Below are 6,000 nucleotides of genomic sequence, written 5' to 3'. Positions count from 1 at the left end.
AATTGAACATTTTAAAATGCATAAGATGATTAGAGAACACATACAACAATCAAAAGAGAAATATTGTACAAAGTTGCCGAAACCAAAAGAAAAGCAAAAATTGCAACATAGTAAAGTTGATTTTCAAACTAACACCTATGCTTTATTTGATGATTCCCATAGGTGGACGTTTGATCCAAGAGGACAAGCCTTGATGAAGCAAGAGGCTGCTATCCTAGATCAAATCTGTAGATATGAGGATAAATCTTCTCAAGAGGGAGGAGATGATGGACACCATCCAGCCACTTTCATCCTCCTAGTTAAAGAAAAAGCAATGGATTTGAGGACAAAACCTTTTCAAGAGAGAGGGGATGATGGAAGAGGCCCCAGCACCACCATTCATAAAGGGAACCCACAAGAGCGTCTAGGACAACCATTGCATGAAGGCAACCCAAAAAGGAGTGTCTAGGACCACAGAGGAGCGTGTAGGACAACCATTGCATGAAGGCAACCCAAAAGGAGCGTCTAGGACCACAAAGGAGCGTCTAGGACAACCTTGCATGAAGGCAACCACAAAGGAGCATCTAGGACAACCTTGCATGAAGGGCAACCACAAAGGAGCATCTAGGCCAAGAGCAAGGGCGTTACGAATAAAAGGGAAACATGCCCAAAAGGCCCATCAAGTGTAGCTTAGTCTTAATTGTGGTGTAAATAGCATAGCCTTATGAACCTTTGATTAAATTCTGCAAATTAAGATTAAGGAGGAGTTAACCTAGATTAGCTACGGTTTCTAGAAGCTCTCCACTAATCTAGGACGTCCATGTGCAAGTTAGGAGGCCATGTGCCTCCATGTGCTACTCTTTTGCATTTCATTTGGCTTGCATTTGCTCATCATTTAGGTCATCATTTCAGGTCCTCCTTAGCCTATAAAAGGAGGAGCCAACCTCATGTATTGGAAGATTAAATTGAGTATTGTTATGCTGCCAAACTTGAGCCATACATTACTCCCTTGCCTAGAATTTAGGTCTTAATCTTCAATACTTTCACCTTCCAAAGGGGCTAGCCGAACCTCCCTAAATTCCCTACTCTTCTTGCACCTACGAGGCAGCCACACCACTTAGGAGGGCCTTGATCCATCAACAAACCACTAAGCTTCCGCAAACCACCCCAAAAACACAAAAGAGAAGAGCTCGATGCCGTCATTTGGTATCATGAGCTATGGTCTTCAAGAGATAAGTATCTCTTTGTATTTTTCTGCTTGGGTTCTTCTTATTTCCATCTTGTTCATCTTGTGTTCATCTTGTCTTGCTGTTTTTACGTTTTTAATATGATTTGAATGCTTTTCTATGCATTTCAATCGGTAGTTTTTGTTTGAATTGTGCTTGAACATCTTATTTCAATTTTGTGTAGGATTCTTGATACTTTCTGTTGCTGTTTTTTTTTTATTTTTTAGGTTGCTTGAGTCTTGATTGCAATTCTATTTGGTTCATATAATGTGTTTGAGTCATTTTATTTTATGAATCCATAAGTTTTGTCTAGTCATGTGTTTTCCAAATTTGTCAACAAATTCTAGTAGTACTCTTCTTGATTTAATTGTTTCTTGTTTTGGTTTGAATGCTTGATCTGAAATCTATATTGTTTTGATCCTTTGGTGCATTTTTATTTTAGTTTGAGTTTATATTTGTGTGTTAGATCCACACAAATTTCATTACACTAATTCCATTATGTTTTTGAAGTATATCTTTCTGTTTTGATTTTAGATTTCAGAATCCTCTATTTTTCACAATTCTGTTTTGGCTGTTTTGCATTATGAAAATTAACTAAATCATAAGAAAATTCTGAGCCTCTGGATTTCACTAGTTTGAGGTGCTAGCAAAAGAACAAAAAAATAAAAAGAATCAGTTGAAAAAAAGAAATAGAAAAAAAAGATAAATCACACAAGAAAAGTGTGTATTCTGGCGCTGGAACTGACGGTTTTGGACACTGATTTTAAAAAAGTATCATAATTAAATGGCACATGTTATTTAAGTGAAACCAACGCCAAAAGTTTGTTCAGAAATTGAATTAAGTGTGTTTAAATTTTCAGAAACAAATACAAAATAACCAGCTTAAGATAAATCTTTGAAGTCACGCATTCTGGACCCCAATTTTTTTTCAGTGGTGCTGTTTTTGGTTTTTAAATCAAATCTAGTGCTATTCCTTAGGTTTCTTTTGTGTGCCATCCATTATTTGAGTGCCTATTTTTATTTGCTTGTCCATTTCATTCTGAACTCCTTCTAGTTGTGTCACAATATTAATTCCAATTGTAGTGGTGCTGTTTTCAAATTTTATTTGTTTCTTGCTTTATTTTCTTGACCTCTAAGCTTTGTTTGTGGATTATTATCAATTGGTGCTTGTTGAGTGGGATTTGACTTGAGGAGAGTATAACTTTACTTAATAGGTGTTGTATCGAAGAACCTAATTACCTAATTCCAAGAGGATCAAGGCAAGGGGCAGCAACAAACACCATATCAAAAATACAGCATACACTTTTGAAGGTCACAACCAAGAAGATCAACAACAAGCCAAGGGAGTGCACTTTAACTTGTGGAACTTAATTTATTTGCAAATTACTTTTGTTAATTAGTAGCTTAATCACGCAAGTAGACGGTGAGTGTGTCTTCAAAGGCTCCAAATGTCTAAGAAGCCTCAACTAGGATCGCCCAGTTTAAACTTTCTAGCTTAGCATTTGTTAATTGCTTTAATTACGCCATTTGTTTTTGTTTAACTTCGCTTAATTGCTTTTGTTTGGTCTTGTTTAAAGCTTTGATAATTTGCTAGACAACTTGCATTGTTTTTGTTGCATAAAAAATTTGATTTCTACGTCCTCATTGTGTTTTAAGTGATTTACCTAAAGAAAGATTTGTGTGAAGATCTTGAGGGATAGTTTTTGGCTAAGGCAAAGACTTGGTATTTAAGTAGTCCATTGTGACTCACCTCTCTTACCTGGAAAACTACCTTCATTAACTTCCCTCATCTTTCTTAAAGTAAAACATTTCTATACACAAAGTTTTAGTCATTTCTTCTCACTCCTCTAAATCTCTTAAAAGTGACGTGAAATCCTTGAAATCTCTTTTAAAACAACTTTCCAAGGATATTCAATCAATTTCATCTAAACAATTGGAGAATGAGACCAAAACTAATGAATTGACTAAAGCAAAGGATGAGAAGTCTCACATTTCAAAAAAATTACCTTCTCGTGCATTTATCTCTAAAGATCATGATTCTTTTGGGGAGGGAAGCCTTAAAATAAATTATTATTATCAAGCACCCCCTAGAAGACATAGAAGAGATAGAAGAGAACAAGAAAGCCCAAGAGAGGTTAGGGTAGACCTACCCCATTTCCATGGAAAAGAAAATGTAGAAGCTTGCTTAGATTGGGAAATGAGGGTAGAAAAATTGTTTGTTTCCCATAAAGTAAAGAAGGAAAGAAAGATACAAAAGAAAAGAGAGGAAGACGAAAGGGAAGCTAAAGAAAAAGAAAAACCAAGTGAGGGGTGGTGTGAATCTAGAAAGAGTGAGGAATATCTTATAACACCCCTTACAAGCATATTAAAAATAGAAAATCAAGAGAAAACCCTTGAAGAACAAAAGGCATGGGAAAAGAGTGTTACTTCCCACAAGATCCTTCAACAAAAAAGAAAATTTGAAAATACCTTTGAAAACATACTTCTTGTTGAACAACCTAGCCTTACCTTTTGTGAAGGAACACTTGCAAGCATAGTCACAAAAGAAGAAACCTTAAAAGAGGTTTGCATAGATAAATATGTATTAGTTTACTTTGAATATATGAGATATCACCCACAAGTAAAGGTCAAGTTATCTATAGGCAACTACCAAGACGATTTTTTATGTAAGGTAGTCCCTAAAGAGACTTGTCATGTCTTATTGAGACAACCATTGCAAAATGATTCCATGATCAATGGTCGTATCAACGAGACTACCTTCACACATAAAAAAGAAACTCGTCATGAAGGAGAACTCATGGGACAAAATAGAGTTGATAAAACTCTAGTGCTTTTAAAGGGAAAACTTTTGTCACCCATGAGAAAAAGATGTTCAAAGACATTACCCTAGATACATTTCTTGTTTTAAAAATACACCTAAGGTGATGTCTCATGAGCTCTATACTCCTTTACCTTTTGCAAATGATCCTTGGGAAGACATAAACCTCAATTTTATCTTAGAGCTTCCTAGGACAACAAAAGGTTTTAATTCCATGGATATGGAAAACCTCTTCTCTAGAGAAGTGACAAGTCTCCATGGTTTATCTTCAAGCATAGTGTTGGATAGAGCTCCAAAAGTTAAAAACCATCATTTGAGGATTCTCTTGGAAAAACTTGAAACTAAGTTGTCCCCTATAAATTCTTATCATCCTCAAAAGCATGGTCAAAATACATTTGAAAATCTAGCTCTTTCTACTATGCCTAGAGTAATCATAAAGAACAAACACATACATACCATAAAGTAGTTCACAAAACTATTTATATTTCTACTTTTGAGGTTATATGTGGGCTAAATCATCTTTCTCCTTTTAAGTTGTTACCATCTCCTATCGGATTTGTGCCTAAAGAGAAAGTAACCACAATTGAACATTTTAAAATGCATAAGATGATTAGAGAACACATACAACAATCAAAAGAGAAATATTGTACAAAGTTGCCAAAACCAAAAGAAAAGCAAAAATGGCAACATAGTAAAGTTGATTTTCAATTTAACACCTATGCTTTATTTGATGATTCCCATAGGTGGACGTTTGATCCAGGAGGACAAGCCTTGACGAAGCAAGAGGCTGCTATCCGAGATCAAATCTGTAGATCTGAGGATAGATCTTCTCAAGAGGGAGGAGATTATGGACACCATCCAACCACTTTCATCCCCCTAGTTAAAGAAAAAGCAATGGATTTGAGGACAAATCCTTTTCAAGAGGGAGGGGATGATGGAAGAGGCCCCAGCACCACCTTTCATAAAGGGCACCCACAAGATCGTCTAGGACCACAGATGAGCATCTAGGACAACCATTGCATGAAGGCAACCCAAAAGGAGCGTCTAGGACAACCATTGCATGAAGGCAACCCAAAAGGAGCGTCTAGGACCACAAAGGAGCTTCTAGGACAACCTTGCATGAAGGCAACCACAAAGGAGCATCTAGGACAACCTTGCATGAAGGGCAACCACAAAGGAGCGTCTAGGCCAAGAGCAAGGGCGTTATGAATAAAAGGGAAACATGCCCAAGAGGCCCATCAAGTGTAGCTTAGTCTTAATTGTGGTGTAAATAGCATAGCCTTATGAACCTTTGATTAAATTCTGCAAATTAGGATTAAGGAGGAGTTAACCTAGATTAGCTACGGTTTCTAGAAGCTTTCCACTAATCTAGGACGTCCATGTGCAAGTTAGGAGGCCATGTGCTCCATGTGTCTCCATGTGCTACTCTTTTGCATTTCATTTGGCTTGCATTTGCTCATCATTTAGGTCATCATTTCAGGTCCTCCTTAGCCTATAAAAGGAGGAGCCAACCTCATGTATTGGAAGATTAAATTGAGTATTGTTATGCTGCCAAACTTGAGCCATACATTACTCCCTTGCCTAGAATTTAGGTCTTAATCTTCAATACTTTCACCTTCCAAAGGGGTTGGCCGAACCTCCCTAAATTCCCTACTCTTCCTACACCTACAAGGCAGCCACACCTCTTAGAAGGGCCTTGATCCATCAACAAACCACTAAGCTTCTGCAAACCACCCCAAAAACACAAAAGAGAAGAGCTCAATGCCATCATTTCATCCCATATGTCAGGTTGTATGGGGTTTTCTGTGTAGTAGATTGTGGTGTACATTGGTAAGCTCACAAGACTTCGAGAAGTTCTTGGGTCCACTTACCTTTAGCTGGGTCGAGTCTCCTTTTTAATTCATTAAGAGTGATTTTATTAGCGACATCGACTTGGTCGGTGGTTTGCGTGTGTTCCATTGAGCTCGTGATATGTTT

This window comes from Phaseolus vulgaris, chromosome 9, assembly GCF_051622355.1.
Source record: "Phaseolus vulgaris cultivar YP4 chromosome 9, ASM5162235v1, whole genome shotgun sequence".
NCBI classification, from domain to species: domain Eukaryota; kingdom Viridiplantae; phylum Streptophyta; class Magnoliopsida; order Fabales; family Fabaceae; genus Phaseolus; species Phaseolus vulgaris.
This window is presented reverse-complemented; position numbering follows the sequence as displayed.